Below are 24057 nucleotides of genomic sequence, written 5' to 3'. Positions count from 1 at the left end.
GCTCTTTCAGCTGAAACCTTTTGGCTGAGAGGATGCCTTTCAGCTGAGAACTCGGAGACATTCAAACAGAGGATTTGTGGAACTGGTGAGGTGAGATGGCAGGGACTTTTTCCTTTGTCTCTCTGATCTTTTAGCACTTACCCCAATAGCTGACTCCTGGTTTTTATTATTAAGACCAATTAGAATTTGCACTACAACCTATAATTCATAAAATGTTTAATCATGTAAGGGAAATGAGAAACATGCTGTTTTTTACTTGTATTTATTGTAATCATTCACTTAAAAATAGAATGTAACCACACATTATAATTTTTATATTGCTTGAAAGATTGGGCTGGGCCATATAAGCTGTAGGGGAAAAAATAAAGCAAGAGAGACCCTGACATGTTGAAGGTGTGTGTGTGTGTGTGTGTGTGTGTTTTCCTCTTTCTTTTCCAGCCCCAGAGAATTAAGTTTTGCCCCTCTTGCAGGCTCTAAAGAATTGAGTTTTGCTCCCTCAGAGAAAAAAGCCTACTGTGGTTTAGCCGATGACTCCTCCTCTCCTCTCCAGTGTCTGAGCTGCTGAGGGCACAGGCCCAAGTGAATTTATTGCTGAATTCCACAAGACCTTTAAAGAAATATGAACATCAATAGGAAAGAAAGGACATCTACTTTCCAAACTTAAGAAACGTGAGTGTTTACCTGCCTGTGTGCCTGCGCCTCACACACATGAAGTGCCTGTGGAGGCCAGAAGAGGGCATCCATTCCCCTGGAACTGGAGTTACAGACAGTTGTGAGCCACCAAGTGGGTGCTGGGAACTGAAACCAGGTTCTTTGGACCAGCAGCCAGTGCTCTTAACTGATAAGCCATCTCTCCGGCCCAGCTAACAAATTCTTTACAAAGCCAATATTACCCCATGCCAAAACCAGACAAAAAAAAACAACAGAAATTATAGACCAATCTCCCTAATGAACATTGATACAAAAATTGTTAATTAAATACTTGCAAACCAAGTTCAAGAACGTATTTTTTTTAAACCATTCTTGGGACTGGGGGGATGGCTTGGCTGTTAAGAGTGCTTGCTGCTCTTCCAGTGTTTGGTTCCTAGAACCCATTTTGGGAAGCATACAACCACCTGTAACTTCAATTTCAAGAGATCCAACTCCTCATGGCCTCTGTGGACACCTGTGGACACATCTGGCATACATTCATACAGACATACGCATACATGTAAATAAAATAAAAATCTTAAAAATATCATTTGATACTATAAAGCTTTCTTTCTTTCAAAGTAGCAGGATGTTTCAACATATATAAGTCTATAAATGTAAAATATAACTGGACTCAAGGACAGAAATCACACGATTATCTTAACAGATTTAGAAAAGACCTTTGACAACATCTAGTGTCCCTCCTTGATGAAAGGCCCAAAGAACTAGGACTAGAAGGTACATATCTCAACGTAATAACTTGAGGGCCAGGAGGGGTGGCACACACCTTTATTCCCAGAGCTCAGAGTCAGAGGCAGGTGGATCTCTGTGAGTTCCAGGCCAACCAGGGCAACATAGTGAGACTCTGAAAACAAATGTGTAGCCAACATTATACTAAACAGGTTAAACGGAGAGCATTGCTGGGCTCTTTCTCCTCTCCACTCATTAGAGTGCTGTAAGTTTTAACTAAATCAGTAAAACAAGAAAAAAAAGAGAAATACGTGGGAAAGAAAGAAGCATCCTTATTGGCAATTAATATGATTCTACACATTAGACCCTACAGACTCCATCAGAAAACTCTTAGAGTTGATAAGCACTTTCTGCAAAGTGGCAGGATACAAAATTAACACAAAAATCTGTATCCTTTCTGTATACCAATAACAAACACTGAGGAGGAGATCAGGGACGAAGCAGGGGAGATGTCTTAGCACTTAAAGGACACTCCCTGCTCTTTGAGGACCTACAGATTTAAGAAGACACTAGCATATAGAAACACCACTCCAGATGCTCATGAGTTGGAAGAACAGAGAATTATGGTAATAAAGAGGAGTGTGGTACCAGCTCAGACATAGATATGCAGAACGATGGGACAGAATACAAGATCTAGATAAAGCCACACAACCACAATCACCTAATGTCTGACAGTGATACCAACAATAAACGCTGGAGAAATGATTGGGCATATACTCGGGGAAGAGTGAGACTAGATCTCATCTCTCACCCCAGTACAAAAATTAGCCCCAAAGAGATCAAAGACCTTAAGAAAAGACAGGAGCCTCTGAAACTGTTAGAGTAGGGAAGACATGTCAAGATCTGGACACAGAAGACGCTGAAGAAGACCCCGGTGTCCAGGAGGAAAGGCGAGCGACCGACAAGTTAGATCCACTCTGCTTTCTGTTATGTGATAAACGGGCCGACCAAAATCAGCTGGGAGGGAAGGATTTCTCTAAATGCTTACTTTCAGGCCGCAGTCTGCCATGGAGCTCTGAAGCAGAAACCATGGGGGAGGCTGCTTACTCCCGTGATCTCCTGGTTGCTCCTCTTCAGCTTTCTTATCCAGTCCAGGACCACCCACAGTTCAGTGGGCCCTCGCAAACCAAGTCAAGACAATACCCCACAGATGTGCCCTCAGGCCACCTGATCTGGGCAGCCCCTCAGTCAGGGCTCCTCTTCCCAGGTTACTCTCTCTTGTGTGGAGTTGACAATTAAAAACTGGGGCTGGAGAAATGGCAAGCTGGTGGTTAAGGGTACGGCTTCTCTTCCAGAGACCTGGGTGCTATTCCCAGCACCCACATGACAACTATAACTGTATATAACTCTAGTTCCAGGATCTGACATCCTCACACAGATATACCTGCAGGCAAAACATCAATGCACATAAAAAATAAAATAAAATAATTAAAATAAAAAATAAACCAGGCAGTGGTGGTGTATGCCTTTAGTCCTAACACCCAGGAGGCACAGGCAGGCAGAACTCTATGAATTTGAGGCCAGCCTGGTCTACAGAGTGAGTTCTAGGACAGCCAGGGCTACACAGAGAAACCCTGTATCAAAACAAAAACAAAAACAAACAAACCCCCTCCCCCCAAAAAAACAAAGAAAATTTGAAAAACAATATAAATAAAATCTTTAAAATAGCACAGACTCATGAAATTAACAAGCTTTTACATAGCAAAGGAAGCAGTTAATTAAGGAGACAGACTGCAAAATGGGAAATAATTTTTTTAGCTATGCATTTGATACAGGATTAAATTTTAGGATATACGATTTCAAAAACAAAACAAAATGAAAAACAAGAACTACTGAGCAACAAGAGAACAAAGCATGGCTCAGCACGAGATCTGGGTTTGGTTCCCAACATTCACATGGTGGCTCATAACTATCAGTAACTCAAGTTCCAGGGATTCGGCGCCCTCCTCTGGCTCCTGCAGATCCCCAGAGAGCACACAGTATCTGCACATATACTCAGACAAAACACCCATACACATAAAATAAAAATAATTTTTTTTTCAAAAAGAAAGCAACCCTAATCAATAATTGGGCTAACAAAATGAACACATTTTTCGAAAGGGAAAGTGCAAGTGCTGTGGAACAATCCTTTTCTACACTATGAATATGTATTACTCTCGTTGGTTAATAAAAAGCTGACAGGCCAGTAGCTGGGCAAGAAGTTAGGAAGGAAAGCCAAACTGAGAATGATGGGAAGAGGGAGGGCAGAGTCAGAGGAGGTGTCAGTCAGTTGCCAAGAATGCAGGACATGTGGAAATGAGGTAACAAGCCACAAGGCAATACATAGATTAATAGACATGGGTTAATTTAAGTGTAAGAATTAGCTAGTAACAAGCCTGAGCTATTGGCTGAGCATTTATAATTCATATTCCACCTCTGAGTTGGTTATTTGGGATGAGGTGGTCAGGACAGGAAATGTCCATTTACATGCAAGTGTCCTCTAAACATAAGGGCACATTTATCCATCAGAGAAACAGGAATCGGAACTACAGTGAGCCAGGTGTAGTGGTACACAACTTTAATCCCAGCACTCAGGAGGCAGATGCAGGCTGACCCGATTTTGAGGCCAGCTTGGTCTACAGAGTAAGGTCCAGGATAGCCAGGGCTACATAGAGAAACCTGTCTCAAAACACCAAAACAAAAAACCAACCAAACAAAAAACAAATTGGGTTTCAGCTGGCCAGCAGAACTTCCTTTCTATTTCTGTGATGTGTATGAATGTGTATATTGTGCATGTGTCTGCATGCGTGTGTGCTGATGTTTGTCCGTTCTGGCACACATGCAGGCCAGTGGTTGAGATCATGTGTCTCCACAGTTGCCTCTCCACCTTATGTTTTCAGTTACTTTTATCTTTATGTATATGTGTCTGTCACAGGTGTACGGGTGCCTATGGAGGCCAGAGGAGTCACAGGTGGCTGTGAGCCGCCTCCCATTGGTACTGTAAAATGAACTCAGGTCTTCAAGAAGAGCAGCAAATGCTCTTAATTACTGAGCCATCATCTCTCCAGCCCTGTGCTGGCTAGGTTTATGCCAACTTGACACAAGCTAGAGTCATCTGAGGAGGGAGCCTCAATTGAGAAAATGCCCCCATAAGATCTGGCAGTAGGTAAATCTGTAGGGCATTTTCTTAATTAGTAATTGATGGGGGAGGGCCCAGCCCACCCTGTTCTGGTGGTCCTGGGTTCTATAAGAAAGCAGGGGGCTGGAGAGATGGCTCAGAGGTTAAGAGCACTGACTGCTCTTCCAGAGGTCCTGAGTTCAATTCCCAGCAACCACATGGTGGCTCACAACCATCTGTAACAAGATCTGATGCCCTCTTCTGGCCTGCAGTCATACATGCTGTATACATAATAAATAAATAAATCTTTAAAAAAAAAAAAAGGAAAGAAAAGAAAGCAGGCTAAGCCGGGCGGTGGTGGCTCACGCCTTTAATCCCAGCACTCAGGAGGCAGAGCCAGGCGGATCTCTGTGAGTTCGAGGCCAGTCTGGGCTACCAAGTGAGTCCCAGGAAAGGTGCAAAGCTACACAGAGAAACCCTGTCTTGAAAAACCAAAAAAAAAAAAAAAAAAAAAGCAAGCTAAGCAAGTCATGAGGAGCAAGCCAGTAAGCAGCACCCCTCCATGGCCTCTGCATCAGCTCCTGCCCTGCTTGAGTTCCTGTCCTGACTTCCTTCAATGATGAACAGTGATGTGGGAACATAAGCCAAATAAACCCTCTCTTCCCAAGTTGCTTTTGGTCATAGTGTTTCATCATAGCAATAGAAACCCTAACTAAGCCAAGCCCCTACCTTTCACTTTTGAGACAGGATCTTTCACGGAACCTGAAACTAGAATGCCTGGGATCTGCCCATCTACTCCAATATCAGGATTGTGGGTGTGTGTGATACCACACCCTCTCTTTATGTGGACGCTGTGGGATCTAAGCTCAAGTCCTCACACTTGTGCAGCGAGCGCTGTCCACTCCCAAGCCACCCCTGGTCTCCAGTTTTGTTTTTTATTACATTTATTTACTTATTTATTTATTTATTTATTTATTTATTTATTTATTTAAATAGGGTCTCACTGTGTAACCCTGGCTGTCCTGGAACTCACTATGTAGACCAGGCTGACCTCGAACTCACAGAGATCTGCCTGCCTCCCTAATACTGGAATTAAATATGTATGCCACCACACACAGCTTCCTTTTTTGCGTGTGAGTCAATTCTCTCCTTCTACCACATGGGTTCCATGGACAGAACTCAAATTTTCAGGCTTGGTAGCAAGCACCTTTACCTGCTGAGACAGCTTGCTGGCCCCAGAATTCTTGCTCTACTTGAACTTGTGTTAAAATGGGAAGACTTAATTACGAAATCAAAGCACTCCCATTTCCCAGTTCCTCTGAGGCATCAGAGCTACAAGCACAGTGCTCTCATGTTGGTGCGCTCAGCAACTGACGGCGGCTGCCCACTTTAGACACAGCTTCAGCTGCTTGTCAGTGTCCACCACTTGAGTGACGGGTGAGCTTTCATTGATTTTTTTTTTTTTTTTGAGACAGAGTCTCAGGCCCACATAGTGCAGGTGGGCCCTGAACCCTCTATGTATAGTAGTTTCATCTGGTTTTGAATTTGTGGTTCTGTGGAGTACAGGCATGGCTCCACGTCCAGCCCTCAGATTTCCTATAGATGTCTCTGGAGCTGTTGTCTTTATCAATGGCGCACACCTGGAAGGCTGACTAGGAGGACTCTGTATGCAAAAGACAAATGGGAGGATGCGCCCTGGTCTCTTTACTTCACTTCATTCTTGGGACCCAGCGTCATTTTCCTAGGCCACTCAGAGCCTAGGCAACCTCCACACACATCTAGATCAGTGCCTCACAACACTCACTGAACCTGGGAACCGCATGACCGGACCATGGCACTGTCTTCCCCAAACGGCAGATCCTGTTCAGCGAGTCCAAGGCTACTTCTACTCTGAAGACTTTCCTGCCAGCCAAAATACCCCCATCAGTGTGGAGGTGCTGACTAAGCCAGTGTGGCCAAGCCGCCAGCACCTTTGTTTACTCTGGCTCTCTATGTTCAAGCCTAAGTCGGAGTCTTGCACATAAACATAGACAAGGCATAGGGGCTCACTTCTCTAATGTGCAATCCTGGGGACAGATGCAAGTGAATCATGAGTTCAAGGCTAGCCAGGGCTGCATAGTGTGGCTGTGTCTCAGAAGCTGGAAACTGTAAGGCAGTTAATAGCATTGTCTGCTCTTCCAGAGGCCTGGAGTTTGGTTCCCAGCTCATGAGCAGCTTACAACTGCCTGGAACATCAGCTCTAGGAAATCAATGCCCTCTTCTGACCTCCTCTACCCACCACCATGCATACACATCATTTAAAACTAAGAAAATATCTCTGCAAGTTTAAGGTCAGCCTGGTTCTACACAGTGAGCTCCAGGATAGCCAAGGCAATGTAGAGAGGCCCTCTCTCAAAAAACAAACAAATATATTTGAAGCCCAATTAATATAAAATGTAATAGCCTGGATATAATAATTTAATATTAATAATAACAAAAACAATTATCCAGGTAATGACATAATCCTGTGCATGTTAAACAGCAGTTACACTGGAAGGTCTTTGTGTCTAGCCTCCCCTAGCCACTAACTAGTACAGTGCCTGGCAGACGTGAGGTATGGGCTGAGGCAGCATGTGCCGTGATGAGGTGCCCCAGACAAGTCACAGACGCTGAGTTTCTGGTCAGGTCATGGCTGGAGGCGCCCCCATGAAGCCTTAGCAGTTCAGAGTGCTCAAGAGGCAGCCCCAGAAAAGTGGAGATCTAGCCTTATCCACTCTTGGAAGTCGGAGCACGTCAGCACCCAGGAGGCTTTGCCCGGATCCAGCCAAATCCAGACCCAGCGAGCAAAATCCCAGCCTGACACCGATTCTGAATTCCAAACTCCAGAATGACAGGAGTTGACAGACACTGCTCTGCTCCAAGCACTTGCCAGTGCGTCAGTGAGGTCTCCTGCCTTGCCACCACCATGTGGCCAACACTGCAGAGAAGCCTGGAGTTCTCACGCCTGGTATCTGGCCCGAGGCCACTGAGAGTCAGGCAAAGCCAGGGTGAGACGGGGCAGGGAGAGCTCCACAGGGTCACTCTCGGCAGCCCCAGGAAGTCTTTTCCAGCTTTTCTTTTTTTTGGTTTTTCAAGACAGGGTTTCTCGGTATAGCCCTAGCTGTCCTGGAACTAGTTCTGTAGACCAGGCTGGCCTCGAACTCAGAGATCTGCCTGCCTCTACCTCCCAAGTGCTGGGATTCAAGATGTGGGCCACCACCTCTGCCTTTTCCAGACTTTGAATCAGAAAAAATCCAGATTCACAGCTTTGACTTGGGAAAGAATTTCAGGCTGTTATGGTGTCAAAACACCAGGAGGCAAACACTAATAAATTGCAGGGTAAGATTTATTCAGAGCTAGGCCTAATTTACAGTCCCCTCCTCGGGAGCAGGGGAAAGAAAGCGGCCTTCTGCTGCAGCAGAGAGAATCCTCTGTAGGTCTCTCATGACCTTTGCTTAAGCTTAAGCAAAAGCAGAACTTTCTGCTCTTAGCATTTAGCACAAACACACTGTCAAAGTTTTGGAAGTCATTCTGATTGGCCAGTTTCAGGAAGCCTCAGTAAATCAGTTTTTCAGAAGGTCTTTGTGGTCTGTTGGTTGAAAAAACAATCTACATAACAGGAACATGAGTCTTATTTCACCTAAGAAACACAAGCATAAGCATCAAGATTCCAGAAACAGGTCTGGGGCTGAATAGTAAGAGGAATGGAGGTGCTGTTGTTTTTTAGCAGGTGAAGAAAATTATTCTACATACATTGAAACCAACAGTGAAAACAGCAGCTTCCGGCAAGGCCCAACTGGTCTGGACACGCCTGGACATTTTTTTTTGGTTTTTTTTCGAGACAGGGTTTCTCTGCGTAGTTTTGCGCCTTTCCTGGAGATCACTTGGTAGCCCAGGCTGGCCTCGAACTCACAGCGATCCGCCTGGCTCTGCCTCCCGAGTGCTGGGATTAAAGGCGTGCGCCACCACCGCCCGGCAACGCCTGGACATTTTATGAAAGATATTTTAGTATGGGTTAATCACTATGCCTAAGGAGAAAAGAGATGCGTAGATGTAAAGAAAGCACGGGTTAGGATGCGGCTCCTCTGAGGATGGAGGAACATGGCAAGTCCAGCTCAGTCCTGACTCCTCCAGGGAAAGCTGCAGTCCCTTCCTGCCCCAGCCTCGGATCCAGTTTTGGTGGCTCAGGAAGCTGCTATTTTCTTTTAATGAGGTTAGAGGTGGCTCCGGAGAAGCCCGGATGGCATTTAATCTGATGACGTGAACCAGGAGCCGGGAGGGTTGCACACGTGGCTGCCCAGGTGGTTGGGCACACGTCCCTTTCCTGTGAGCGGCGATTCTGAGCGGAGAAAGACCTCCCAGTTGTTGGTTGTGTGAAATTCTTCTCCCGCTGGTGAGAGGCTTCAGCTAGATTCCCGGGTGAGGGGCTCCTCTCCCTCTTTATGTCTCCCACATTTTTCCCTCTGTCCTGTCTCATACACGTCATCAGCTCCAACGTTAGATGGGTGATGCACCGTGATCCACTTCAGAATGTTGTCATCAACCTGAAGTGAACTTGTGCGTCTGTTAGCTGTCTTGCTCGCCATCGTTCTTCCTCCATGACAGCCCTGGTGGCCTCTCTGCGCCTTTGCTAATTCCGGCCACTTAAGTGACAGCTTTTGCTGGGGCTTTAGATTGTATTTTCCCTACTTAAAAAAAAATTATTTTGAATTCTCTCTCTCTGTGTGTGTGTGTGTGTGTGTATATACACATGCATTCAGGTGCTGGCTGCAGTTAGTTATAGGCTGTTGGGAGCCTCCTGATGTGGACACTGGGCACTGAACTTGGGTCTTTTGGAAGAGCAGCAAGTGCTCTTAACCACTAAGCTGCCTCTCCAGCACCTCTTTACTCTTTAAAAAAGCACTCACAGTATGTTTTTATTTTACATCTTCCAATTTTAATTTACTCTTCAAATGTTTATAACTGGTGATAACTTTCCTTAGTATGTCGCATGTCCAAAAAAGGGGCACAAACATAGCCCTTGATTAAATGCCACCAGTAAAGCCACTCCAAGAGGGAGGGGATAGTTGGGTCTTGTATAAAATTAGCAGGACCAGCCTTAAGGTTACACATCCCAGGGGCTCAGGAGAGAGAGCTACAAACAGCAAGGACTATTTTTGGGAAATAGAATCTCAGCACACCGAGCTCTTAGTCCAATCATTTATTCTTCCAAATCTTCTCTGTCTCCCGTGCCCTGGGAGTCCTGGTATATATACACTTACAAGCAATAATCCCTTGGTAGTGTAAAGCCAGGCTTCCAGGGTCAAAAATGGAGGGGTGATAAGAATCACATAGAGAGGCAGTAATTCTTAATTATCATTTGCAACCCAAAAGGGAAATGACCAATGGGGAAATGAATTAACTAAATTCGGGTAATATCTAAGAAGAGGGATCTTATGTGCTCCACTATAGTCTTAAATGTGATTGGTAGAAAATGTTAAGAATCTATAAGTTGCGCCAGGCGCGGTGGTGGCGCACACCTTTAATCCCAGCACTGGAGAGGCAGAGCCAGGCGGATCTCTGTGAGTTCGAGGCCAGCCTGGGCTACCAAGTGAGCTCCAGGAAAGGTGCAAAGCTACACAGAGAAACCCTGTCTCGGAAAAAAAAAAAAAAAGAATCTATAAGTTGCTAGGTCAATAGGAGAAAATAAACCTGCCTTCTTTTTTCCTATGGCTCCTGTCTGTCCAAGCTATCTGCCATTTTTTTGTTTTTGTTTTGTTTTGTTTTTCTTCAGGGTGGGGGAAAGTGTGCTCGGTCGCTGGGCAATCTATGTACAGCTAGATGCCTCTGGTGATAGTTAAAGGGAGATCTGGAACTAGAGGAAAGATTTGGGAAAGGAGGAAGTTAAGCTTAATTAGCACACCCACCAGGCCTTCTCAAATGGGTAATCTGGACTCTTAAGTCTGTTCTTAGGGAGTACAGAGGTATCTCTGATAAAGTACTTTCTTTCCTCTGTCTGGGGATGGACCTGGCTGGATGCTGTCAATGATGGTAATTACAGGGAGGCTTGAACTGGGGTTCTGGCTGTGCATAGCTGTCAGTGCAGAAGGTTATCTAAATATTCCTAGAAGTGGTTAGGTAAGGAGTTAGGGGACTATGAAGTTAGTAAGGCTGTAAGAAAGGAGTGTTTGAGCTAAATTGTGTAAAGCTATTACTTAACGTCCACCTGACCTAGGTGGTGTCTCCTTGTGGAATTTACCTTAAGTCAGGAGACTAGCATGTGGTGGTCTGGACTGTTATTTCTGTTAGTCCTTGAAAGTGGCCAAGGGAGATATCTGATTCCAGTGCTGAAAGGGGAGAAATGGATGGGCTGTGTGTGTGTGGGGGGGGGAGCCTTTCCTGAAGCTGTTGTCCAAATACCTGGAATGTGTATGTCCAGAGAGTAATCAGTCCACACTGTTAGCACTTTTTAGGGAAAAATCAATGGGAAAACTATGAAGGCACACATGATTTTGATAACAGAAGACAGCTGATATATAACAAGCCAAGTAACACCAAAAGCTCCTTGGAATTTGGCTTCCTCTGGAGGAATTCCTTGATCCCTTCAGGTAGTGACTTTGCCATAACCAGCTGAGTTCTTATGATATATCCCTGCGGCCCACAGCAGTTGAACTACAATCTCCTGCTTCATTGTTGCTACAAAGCTTCCAATCTGGCCGTTCCTCCAAATGCTTTGTTTTATTTTTAGTAAATGCATATGTTTGCCTCCATGTATATCTGTGCACCCTGTGCATTCCTGGTGCCCTTGGAGGCCAGAGAGGGTGTTGGGAGCCCATGGAACTGGTGTTACACACAGTTGTGAGCTGCCATGTGGGTCCTGAGAACTGAATCTGGGTCCTGAACAAGAGCAGTGAGCTCTCTTAACCACTGAGCCCTCTCCCCAGCCTCCTGGGTGCTTCCTTTCAATGGCTATTGTTTCCTATTTACATCTCAAAGCAATCGATACTATTTTATTCATGGGTTCTGCAAGGCTCCTACAGCACCACGTACTTTCTGTGGTGGCACTCTGTGGGCTGAGGCTGCCTCCCAGGACTTGGTTGGGAGACCATGAAATTGGTTCCTGCCTTTAAGTATCACTCTGCCATCAGTTGTCCTACATCCTACAAACCATTGCATTTCTGGTCCTGCAGATAGCTTTAATAGTTCATCCATGGATGTATGCTAAAACCCACCTGGTCATTTTAACGTTCAGAACCTGCTTCTGGAGACTGAGTTTCAAAGCCTGTACCAGGACTCACAGGAGGGTCGTGCTGCCCCCAAGTCCTGATCTTCGAACCCTGGGCCAACAGATTCATTATCTAGTTCACCACTTTAGGTGTCCCCGCTGACATAGGACTACCTGGTCAATGAACCCACACTCCAGGCTTCTGCAATGATGGGATGATGACGAAGCCGGCCTGAAGCCACAGAAGTGTTTTTGTAAGGCAGGCAGGTGACCAAGGAAAGGGTCTGCAAGCTCAGTTTGAAGCATAATAATAAAAAAAAAAAAAAAGGAGGGGTTGGGGATTTAGCTCAGTGGTAGAGCGCTTGACTAGCAAACACAAGGCCCTGGGTTCGGTCCTCAGCTCTGGAAAAAAAAAAGGGGGGGGGAGGGAGCGGGGGAGCCTAGCTGGGCGGTGGTGCACGCCTTTAATCCCAGCACTCGGGAGGCAGAGCCAGGAGGGCGGGGGAGCCTATACCACCATGCCTGGCTCTGTTTTGCATTTTACTTGTGTTTTGTAAGGCTCCCTACATGTGGGCAGGGTAGGAATCCCAGGTAAATGTGGTACTGTGGAGTAGTTGCTTCCAGCTGCCGTGGACCGGTTTTCTTTCCGTTTCCGCACACTCTGCCCTCTGTCTGCTAAGGCTGGGAAAAGGAACCGGCTGCCAAACTCCTTTTCCTCCCGACTTAGCGGACTTCAAGTGCTCTCTCCTGTGGAGAAGTGAAGTAGGGCAGCCGTCCACAGACCTCCCTGGCTCACCTCCTGGGATGCAGGCGTCTTTCAGGTGTGCGCTGACACCCCTAATTTGATCTTAGTTACCAACCTAGACTTTGCCCGCCTTCCCTGCAACTTCTAGGTGCTTGAAGACTGAGCTGAGTTAGCGATGTGTGTGCATTGCTAAGGGCGTTGTGTTTGCCAGACATTTACAAAGAACCTTCACACATCCCATCAAGGCTGCCTCGTGACAAGGAAGACATTAAAAGGGCCGTAGAGGACATCTAGACAAACCCACCTCAGCAGGAAATCAGAGGATGCGACTTGCTCATGGCCACAGAGCAAACGAGGGTGGAGCGCTTCCCTACGCCTGCTTATTTGTTATTCGTCTATGAACCTAAGCACTCGGGCTTAGAGACTTCCACCAAGAATAAGGTCTGTCGGAGGGCAGGCTCCTTCCACATCACCCAGTGGGTCCAGTTCCTCTACTACCAGGATCCGGAAGATGGTGGTTCCTGGTAATTTGCGGGCTCTGGTTCCCGACCTTGCTCTTCCACATTAGCCTGAACTAGCCGACTTGTGGTGGTGGCAGGGGCGTCCACCCCCAGAGGCTCCGCCCGCTGCACCAGCTGAGCAGGTCGCTGGAGATGCAGGTGTTCGGATTGTGGAGGTCGCCTCCCAAGTCAGGGAGCTTAGTTAGTTAGCCCTCTCCCGGTCCTCCTCTGTGCCCAGTCCTGGGAAACCTGCCCTTGTCCGATGTGGGGGTGTGGTTTTAAAGCAGCTACCAACTACAGGCCACCCCGGCGTTAGGTAGGGGCGGATCGGCGCCTTCTCACCTCCTCTCTGATCTCCGGCAGGCTCCAGCTGTGCATGATTTAACCTGCCTTCCCAGGCAACTTGGCTGCAACTCAGCCCTTGTGACTCGCTACTTCGAGAAGCCAAGGTCCATACAGAGACGACAGGGAGGTCCTGTAATCCCCCAGGGTGGAGACAGGATTGTGAGTTCAAAGCCTGCTTGGACTACTTAGCAAATTCAAGGGTGGCCTGCACTACAGAACACCCAGTCCCCAAAACAAAACAGAAAACAAAGGCAGAGGCAGCTACAACAAAACTACAAAACAAAACTGAAGGAGGCTGAAAGAGCACTCTGCCCTCAGAGAGGACCAGTGACGTCATCAACCAGAAGAGTGTGGGACTGGCTGCCTTCACTTAACCAGCAGAAGCCAGGGAGGACCTCAGAGTTTTCAAGACCACATAATTGCAGGGAGCACACATCTTTAATCCCAGCATGTGGCAGGGTGAGGCAGGGGGATCTCTCTAAATTTCATGTTGGCCTGGTCTACGCAGGGAGTTCCAGGACAGCCAGGGCTAAATAACAGAGACCCTGTCTTTTTGCTGTTGCGGTTGTAGTTTTTAGACAGGGTTTCTCTGTGTAGCCTTGGCTGTCCTGGAACTTGCTCTGTAGACGAGGCTCACCTTGAGTTTAGAGATCCCCCTGCCTCTGCCTCCCTAATGCTGGGATTAAAGGTGTGGGCCACCACTGGCCTTGAATTCTTAATGTTTCTTCCTATCTCATAAAAGCTAGGCTTATATGAATGTGATTCTAATTAGTCTTATTAAATAAAAACCCGGAGTCAGATACCGAGGGTGAAAGCCGAAAGATCAGAGACGCAAAGCACAGTAGGCACTAGAAACTTCTTACCTCTCTGAAATCTCAGACCAAAGTGGGGGTGGGGTCCTGTCTCTACGATTCCTCAGACCGAATGGCTGGAGGTTGATCGTCCTTACCCTTCTGTAGCAAATACTTCGCCAAATGGACCATATCCCCAGCTCAGGCATTATTGCCTCTACCTCTCTGGTTATTGAGGATATTTTTCTTACTTTTTTTTACTTCCTTTCTTTCTTTTTCTTTAAACTTTATAGCTCAGGCTGGTTCCAAATTCTCTGTCCTTGTACCTCAGCCTTCTCAGTGCTTCGATTAGATTACAGACTCATGCCACCATACCCAGCCTGGAGATCATCTTTATTATGATTATTGCATTTGTGTGCGTGTGTGTGTGTACACGCACATGTGCACACATGCACTCCATGGCATGAATGTGGAGGTCAGAGGACATCTTCTGGGAGTCTCCTTCTATGATGTGGGTTACAGAGACTGAGCTCAGTTTGTCAGCCTGGCTATCGAGTGTCTTTACCTGTTGAACCCATCCTTTATAGGACCTCTTGTTCATCCAAACCTTGTCCTATTTATTATGCAGTCCTATTACTGGGAAACAGCTTGAGTCTTTTCTTAGATGTATTTATTTGATGTGTCTGAGTGTTCTGCCTGCACACGTGTGTATCACCTACTTGTCTGACACCCACAGAGGTCAGAGGCCTGGGATGCAGTTCTTAATTATTTTCTTTTCCAAGACAAGGTTTCTCTGTGTAGCCCTGGCTGGCCTGGAAGTCATTATGTAGAGCAGTCTAGTCTTTAATTCACAGAGATTCCCCCTCCCCCTACCTCTGTCTCTGGAGGGCTGGAATTAACGGCATCCACCACTATAGCCAGCTTGATTTTTTCTATTTCTTTCAAGACAGGGTTTCTCTGTGTAACTTTGGAGTCTGTCCTGGAACTCACTGTGTAGACCAGGCTGTTCTGGGGCTCACAGAGATCCACCTGCCTCTGCCTCCCCCAGCTTGAAATTTTTTTAAAAAGAGAAATTTACCAAATCCTTTTAAATGCAAAATTCCATGGTACTAAATACATTTATAAGTCAGATACAGGGGCTCACACTTGTAATCCCAGTAGGGAGAGCCAAAATTCAAGCCCAGCCAGAACTATATAGGAAGAACCGGTCCCAAAACAAGCACTGTAAATAAACATACATCTTTACAGGGTGGTATATAGTGGCTCAGGGGAAAAGGTGCTTGCAGCCAAGTCTGAGGGTTTGAGTTTGATCCCCAAGACCCACATTGTAGGAGGTGAGAACTGACTCGTGAAAGTTGCCCTCTGACCTCCACACGTGACCACAGCAGGCACAGGCACACGTTAAATGTAAGGTATATATGGTAATGCTACATATATTTACAATGTTGTACTGTTCTCCTCACTGTCCACTCAGGAGCTTTACAAATAAACTCAGCCCCACACTAATAAAAACATACCCCCCTGGTCACGCTTCCTATTCTTTTCTGGTTACCTTTGTTCTAGTTTATGTCTCCGAACTTGCTTATTCTAGGTGTCTAATATAAGTAGAATTATATGATATTTGTCTTTTTTAGTTCATCTTACTTTTTATGTGTAAGGGTATTTTGCCTTCGTATATGTTTATGTACCGTGTGCATGCAGGCCAGAAGAGGGCATCAGATTCCCTAGGACTGGAGTTAAAGATGGTTGTGAGCTGCCATGTGAATGCTAGGAATCAAAAAACCCCAGGTCTCACTGGGGTGATGGTGGTGCACGCCTTTATCCCAGCACTTGTGAGGCAGAGGAGGTGCATCTCAGTGAGTTTGAGGCCAGCCTGGTCTACAAAGTGAGTTCCAGGACAGCCATGGGGCTACACAGAGAAACCCTGTCTGGAAAAAAAAAAAACAAAAAACCAGCATCTCTGGAAGCACCCAGTGCTTGTACTGAGCCGTCTCTGTAATCTTTTTGTCTGACCTATTTCATGTCACATGTTTTCAGAGTTCACCCATCTTATACCAGAATTTTGTTCTCTTTTAAGACTGAAAAAATATCCCATTATATGCACATTCCTTATTCTGTCAGTTGACACACCTGCTGATAGACACCTTACGGTTTTCTCCTGTTGGCTGCTCTGAGTGACCAGCCAGCTCCAACTTCTATCTTTGTGGCAGGTATAGTGGCACACACCTTTTAATCCCAGCACCCATGAGGCAGAGACAAGTGTATCTCAGTGAGTTTGAGGTTAGCCTGGTCTACACAGAGTGTTCCAGAACAACCAGAGCTACACAGAGAGACCCTGTCTCAAAAAGGGGGTGGGTAGGCTAAAGACATTTTCTTCTTCTGTTCCAGAGGCCTCAGTGTCAATACGGGTCAGCCAGGCACCATAACAATGACCACAGTGGCAAATTTTAGCCTAATTGAGCACTCACCAGGAAGTACTGTAAGGATTTACATCCACTGTATCATTCAATTCAAATGTCAATGTCAGGGCTGGAGAGATGGCTCAGTGGCTAAGAGCACTGACTGCTCTTCCAGAGGACCTGGGTTCAATTCCCAGCACCCACATAGCAGATTCCAACTGTCTGTACCTCCAGGATCCACCACCCTTACACAGATATACATAAAGGCAAACAGTAATGCTGATAAAATAAAATTAAATTAGTTAAAATGTCAATGTCTCCATTTCATGGAAAAGCATCTAAGTTAATAAATAGTGGAGCCTGGATTTAAATCTGCATGCTCTTTGTCTCTACAGCCTTTGCTTGTAACCAACTCATACATGTAATTAGCTTGAAGGAGTTTAGCTTCTTTAATTAGTTAATTTTTTTTAAAGATTTATTTATTTATTATGTATACAGTGTTCTGCCTGCATGTCTACAGGCCAGAAGGGGGCGCCAGATCTCACTACAGATGGTTGTGAGCCACCGTGTGGTTGCTGGGAATTGAACTCAGGACCTCTGGAAGAGCAGTCAGTGCTCTTAACCTCTGAGCCATCTCTCCAGCCTTTAATTAGTTAATTAATGGTGGTGTGGGCAAGTGTGGGCATTCCTGTGCTGTTGTGGGCATGGAGAGGGCAAAGAACAACCTCAGAATCACTCAGCTTCCACCTTGTTTAAGGCATGTACCTCTCTCTCTCTGTATATATAAATACAGATATAGAGATATAGATATAGAAATAGATGGATATCCTTAGGACATAAACAAGTCAAAAAACAAGTTATTTAAAAAATAATTTTTAAAGATTTATTATTTTTTCTTTGTGTGTTTGTGTGTGTGTGTGTGTGTGTGTGTGTGTGTGTGTGTGTGCCATATGTGTTGCACAGGTGACTTTCAGAGGCCAGAGAGGGTGCTGAGTCCCTTTGAGGTGTTACAGGTGTTTGTAAGCTACCTGATGTGGGTGCTAGGAACCTAACACAAGTCCTCTGGAAGAGCAGAAGATGCTTTTAACCGCTATAAAGATGAATCTTAGCCAGGCGGCCCACACCTTTGATCCCAGTGCTCGGGAGGCAGAGGCAGGCAGATCTCTTGAGTTTGAGGCCAGCCTGGTCTACACAGAGAGTTCCAGGACAGCCAGGGATACAGAGAAACCCTGTTGAAAAACAAAATAACAACAATAACAACACAACTTTTTTTTTTTTTTTTTTTTTTTTTTTTTTTTTTTTTTTTTTTTGGTTTTTCGAGACAGGGTTTCTCTGTGTAGCTTTGGAGCCTGTCCTGGAACTCACTCTGTAGACCAGGCTGGCCTCGAACTCACAGAGATCTGCCTGCCTCTGCCTCCCGAGTACTGGGATTAAAGGCGTGCACCACCACCGCCCGGTCATAAAAGTAAATCCTTAAGGAATTAAGTAAGAATGGCTGTTGAGATTTTGGAATATATCAATAGTTCCTCCAAAATGGGAGAAAAGAAATACTGAAATAGAAAACATATAACCAACAACCTAGAAGTAGATGGGCTGTGTTTTCTGTCTCTGGACAGAGATACATTTAGCCATGTGCACATGGGGCTGGTCCTCTGATGGCCTCTGTGGTGGTCCTCCACATGATGCCATATAACTCTGTCTTTCCATTTATGAGTTCCACTAGACTCACAGGACAGGGACTACATCCCAATACCCCAGGGCCTGGTATATATCCTGTTCTCATAGAATTTGAACTCAAGCTCAAGCTCTGGTTCTTTTTTTTTTTTTTTTAACTTTTATTTATTTATTTTCTGTGTATTGGTGTTTGGCCTGCATGTATGCCCATGTACCACATTCGTGTGTTACATACAGTTTGAGTCACCATGTGGGTGCTGGGAATTGAACCTGAATCCTTGGGAAGCGTAGTCAGTACTCTTAACTGCTAAGCCATCTCTCTGGCCCCTTGAGCTCTGATTCTTAAATTGCATCTGGTTCCCAAAGTTGTTTCTGTCCTTGGTGCCTGGAAAAGGTCATGCTACCCAGAATGAATTATTTCAACAATGGGGGGTAAGAATGGATTATCTCCCTAGTGGAGTATCATGAAACCAACAACAGTCATGTTTGAAAATGTCAATGACATACGAAGATTTGGGCTTTGTTTTAAAATTTTTCCTTATTTACTGAATGATTAAATATTTCTTTTGTGAGACAGATAACAGTGCTCTCCACACTCGAGGCTCAGGTCACAGGCCACCTTCTCTGTAGACCTGCTAGGTTTTTCCCACTAGAAGCAACCTTGCCTTGCTCGGATTTCACAGCATCTGGCTTTCTCCAGTCTCTCAAAATTTCTGCCATGGCTGTGACCACTCCACAGGCAAGCCTGTGACTTCCCTACGTGCCAGCTTCTAAGAAGATGTTCCAAGATGTTCAGGCACACTTGGACTCACTTCCCACAGTGTGAGGGGAGATTGGGTGGCATGGCGTTGGCCAAAATGAGGCCAGGAGAGAGGTGTTTGCTGACGTATTGCCGGGGCAAGCAAGGGTGAGACAGGTGTTACGATTATCATTGCACACTCGTGCAAAGGAGATGTCCAGGCATGGGGACCATATCGGAATCCTCGGTGGTAACAAAAAGCTGCTTTAGGAAGGTTGAAACAGCACTGAGGCCTTCCAAATCATATTTCCGGGATGGCAGAAGAATCATTCTAGAACTCAGATCACCCTGCCACCCAGTGGCCTGCTGATAATGCCTCAGTGGCCTGGCAGTCAAGCCTCCTGTGATCTGTCTCCACAGACCTATTGCCATCTCCTGCCACACTCCTCGGTACACCTCACAGAGGGAACACCTCAAAAGTCCCAGTCCACCCCCTTTGGATTCTTATTTCCTTGGCTCCAGTTCATTTTCACATAGCATTCAGGATGGTCTGATACACAAACTGAATCATGCCACTTCATTACTGCATTGTAGTTGGGATGAAATTCTAGGTTTCCATTTTTTTGTTTTGTTTTATGTGTATAGGTGTTTTGCCTTCATGTATGTCTGTGCAGCAGTGGATGCTGTTCCCTCTGAGGCCAGAAGAGGGCATCAGATCCCCCGGGACTGGAGTTACAGGGGGTTGCAAGCTGCCATGTAAATTCTGAAAATGGACCTGGGACCCCTGGAAGAGAAGCCAGTGCTCTTAACCACATATTGCTAGCCAGGCATAGTGCCGCATGCCTTTAATCCCAGCACTCTGGAGGCAGAGGCAGGCAGATCTTTGTGAGTTTGAGGCCAGCCTGGTCCACAGAGTTCCAGGACAGCAAGAGCTACGTAGTGAGACCCTGTCTCAAAAAAAAAAAAAAAGTGTTGATTGCACGCTTCTAATCCCAGCACTTGGGAGGCAGAGGCAGCTTAGTTTGAGTCTATATAATGAGCTCAAGGACATCCAGGGCTACATTGAGAGACACTGCCCCAAAAACCATTTTTTTTTTTTTAATATCCTCAGAGGAAGAGATCCTGTGTACCTTCATTGTGTCACTGAGGAGGAAGGCTCACTTACACGTTCTCCCAACCCTGAACGCACAGCACACACACATAACAAAAGAGCAGACGGACCCAAAAGGAGAAACTGTCTATTCAAACAAAGAGGAAAGAAAGTCTATGCCACAATAAAAGATACAAGCAAGAAACCACCACGGGAGCTCCACATCATTCGTAGACTTGATTCTGTCCTAGGGGAAGATGCTGCTGAAGGTGATTAGACATGACCAGTGACAGACAGGGAGACCTTGAGCCGCCGCGTCCGCTCAGAGATACGACGACGTTCAGTGAAGCGAGGACGGCACCGCTGTAGGACACGGCCGCTGTATTTTCAGAGTAAACAGACATGATGTACGCGACTTCTTCTCAGAGTTCAGACTACAAGATGTGAGGACACATTACAGGTGGACGCCGGCGATAAGTCAGGCGGAACAGAACGTTTACAACGGGGAGTTTGCAGTCAAAGTACGCAGACATCTTTTTGTATCATCCTCATAACTTTTCTGTAACTTCAAAACTGCTTTCAAATCAAAAGCTAAACACCAAAATGGTCTGCAAGGTCTAGGACACCATCCCCACCCAGCAGCCGGCAGGCCACAGGGACTGCATTGCCGCTCCCCAACACAGTAAGCGCTTTCTCCCCTTTGAGGGTCTATTATTGCCTTTCCATAGAATTCTCTTCTCCCTGCTGTGGGTCCATATTGTCATTGTCTTAACGTATTTACGATGTTCTTTCACAGAACTCTCAACTTTTTCTTCACAATATTTGTCACAGTTTACAGTGGGTATTTTGTTTGTTTTTGAGGCAGGGTCTTATGTAGCCCAGGTTGGCCTCTAACTTGATAAGTAGCCAAAGATAACCTTGAACTCCTGATCCTCCTACTCCACCTCCCAAGGGCTGGCATTACAGGTGTGTGCCACCACACCAGGCTAAGAGTTGGTATTTAGGGAGGACTCAAGACCAGTCTATCTTCCCTAGTTGCCTGAAGCCAGGGCTTGGGTCTGTTCTGCTCATGAATGTGTCACCTGCACTGGTTACTGAATCTGGCGAGCACTGGGCCCTCGGTAACCAGCTGGCTGGCGAGAAGGTGAACCCCACTCTCTAAGTTCTTCTCCTACCGGTTGGCAACTCTCAGAAAACACCCTGCAGGTAACCTCTAGTCCCGAGAGCTTACCCAAGAGGCACTGACTCTAAAGGAGCCCTAGACTGCCCACTCACCACATCAGTTTGGAACTGAAGGGCCGAGGTCAGGAATGGGGACTCCCCAGAGTGTTGAGGGAATGCTGCTGAACAAGCTGGGAACCTAGACACCAAGCAGGCAAGGAGCTCAGCTCGGAGAGGCAGTCTGGTTAGAATGAGAGCTCCTTCCCTGGGAAGGGGAAGTCTAAGGATGGGGCCCAGAAGACCCTGACTTAAGGAGTGAATAGGGAAGCCGAGTCTGGAGATGGAGGAGTGAGATCAGGAGCAAGAGTTGCTGCTGAAGCCAGGAGGGGAGGGACCGAGGGGAGGGATCTAACTCTTCCCACTCCATCCTTGTTCAGGATCGGCAGTCTGCTGCTGTGGGCGGGGTGGAGGAGCTCGGTGTGGGAGAGAGGCCTGGATCCCGTGCTGACAGAACCTGTGAGAGCCTGGGCATCGGACCTAAGTTTCCCAGACTCCCAGCTCTGATCTGAGGGTTTACTTTGTGGGGCTATGGCCAGGATCATGTCTTGGGAGGGAGGGCAGGACTCTGCCCAGTGACATGAGCACTCATGGTATGAGGGCGCACTGTTTCCAGCCCGTGGAAACAGTTCCTAATGTGCACTCCGGCCACCTCTCAGCACTTTCTCACATGGTCCTTCCTGCAATTCAGTCCTACTTAAAAACACTGTGGGTACATCCATTTAGCACTGTCTTTATCCAAAACCTTTAACCAAGAAGAGGGCATTTGGTTTGTTTTTTCCTGAGGTGCTAGATATGAAACCCATGGCCCTTGCTCACGCTAGGCAAACACGACTTCTTTAGTCCCTCAGCTAGCATCCTTCTTAAAACTGACCTGTTTTCTCCCTGTTCCCAAGGGTAAAAGTCACACGCACTGAGTCTCCCCACCTGACTGCAGTAACCATCACGTGAGGGCAATGCTGCACCCTCTTCTCCACTTACCCACAGTGGCACCTCCCCTTCATCAGCCTAGCCACTCTGTATGGCCAGAAGCACACAGTCCCTCTTCCTGGGCGTTCTCTTAGTGTCTGATGGTAACTTCCTACCATCTCCAGAGGAAAGACCGGCGAGTTAACAGCACTTCACAGCTTAGGAAGTACCCGCAGCCTTCTCCTCCACCCGTCACCCTCACAACTGGCCCTGTGAGGTAGATACAGTGGGTAACGACTATACTGGCCCACATGGATCAAGCATGTACAGTGAGTGTACCCTGCTCTGAGTTAAGCAGTTCACATGTGATCTCACTTAAACTTACCAAAGCCCTGTGAAATAGATCCCGGGTCCCTACTTTACAGAAGAGAAAAATCCAGTGGTTAGAACTTGCCCCAAATCAAAGAGGTAGGAAGTCATGAAGCCAGGATCTGAACCGCGGCCTGCCTGACTCCAAAGCTGTGCTGGGAACCTTTCTACAATATTACCTTATGAAGCAACAATATTGCTTCCTAGATGATTCTACCCACTAAATTGAAGCTCAGAGAGATAAGAGGTTCAGCCAAGGCCTCACAGCCAGGCACGGGCAGAGCTGGAGCGTTCCGACGCCATGCGCTTTCCATGCCTGGGCTTCATAAGCACTCACACACATCATTCCTGCTCAGCCCACAGTGGTGTTTCTATTCAAAATCCTTGATGACGCTCACTGGGAAACCTGAGGGGTTTTGTTTTCATCTCAAAACCAATCAGGAAATAAACTGGGGAAAGAGGGAACATACCGTAACTAACGGTCCTCTAATAACTGAGGATCAAGAGCACAGAGTCCTGGCTCGAAGGAACCACTATATCAGCTCACAGAGCAGGAACGGGAAAACTAACACAGGAAGTCAAGGTAGCTACCCTTGGGATTTGGGACCCAGTAACTGGAAGGGAGTGTCACAGTCCAGTCCACTCGCGCCCCCTGTGGCCCCTGACATTAAAATGCTTGGTGCCTCTTCTCCTGTTGAGTGATTCTCACAAATCAGATAAGCAAGAATGTGCCTCATACATAGCATATTTTATAGAAATCCTAGGATGTTCGGAGAAATTATATGTTTGTAACCTAGTTTTTATATCAGCGATTTCAACTCATGATTGTGGAGTACTATAAATCTAATTGGATCTGTAAACATTTTGTTATTCAAATACTACCCAGTGACACACACTGGCGGTTTCTACCTTTTGAGTATTTAAGGCTTAGAGCTCTTTCTGTTTTTGTTTTTTGAGACAGGGTTTCTATGTGTAGCCTTGGCTGTCCTGGAATTCACAGAGCTCTTCCTGCCTCTGCCTCCCAAGTGCCAGGATTAAAGTCGAGTACCACTACCATCCACAAGCTCTTTTAAACTACTACTACATGAGTTTCTTAGTTTTTAAAGTACAGGGAGTTATGAAAAATACAAAGTATGATTTTCTAGATCTCCCTAGAACTCCTATTTTTCATTTTCAAATCCTAACAATTAGTATCTGTTGGAAATTTGAAAACTTCTGCCCCACTGGAGATTCAGAAGTCTTAATTAATGACCTTTGTCACTTGAAGCTCTCAGTCACTTAACAGGATAGCACGTGGGCCTGGAAGACCCTTCCTGCATGGGCGGTATTCTAGAGAAGTCACTCAGGGATCCAGGGGCTGAGCTGGAATCACTAGCCTTACATCAGAACTTCTACGTCATCTCCATTACGGACACAAAGTTCGCTTTCCTCCCACAGAGCATCTGCTCATTTTATTATATATTTAAAAAAAAAAAATATCCTGAGCCGGGTGGTGGTGACGCACACCTTGAATCCTAGC

This window comes from Peromyscus leucopus, chromosome 1 (assembly GCF_004664715.2).
Source record: "Peromyscus leucopus breed LL Stock chromosome 1, UCI_PerLeu_2.1, whole genome shotgun sequence".
Classification (NCBI taxonomy): domain Eukaryota; kingdom Metazoa; phylum Chordata; class Mammalia; order Rodentia; family Cricetidae; genus Peromyscus; species Peromyscus leucopus.
This window is presented reverse-complemented; position numbering follows the sequence as displayed.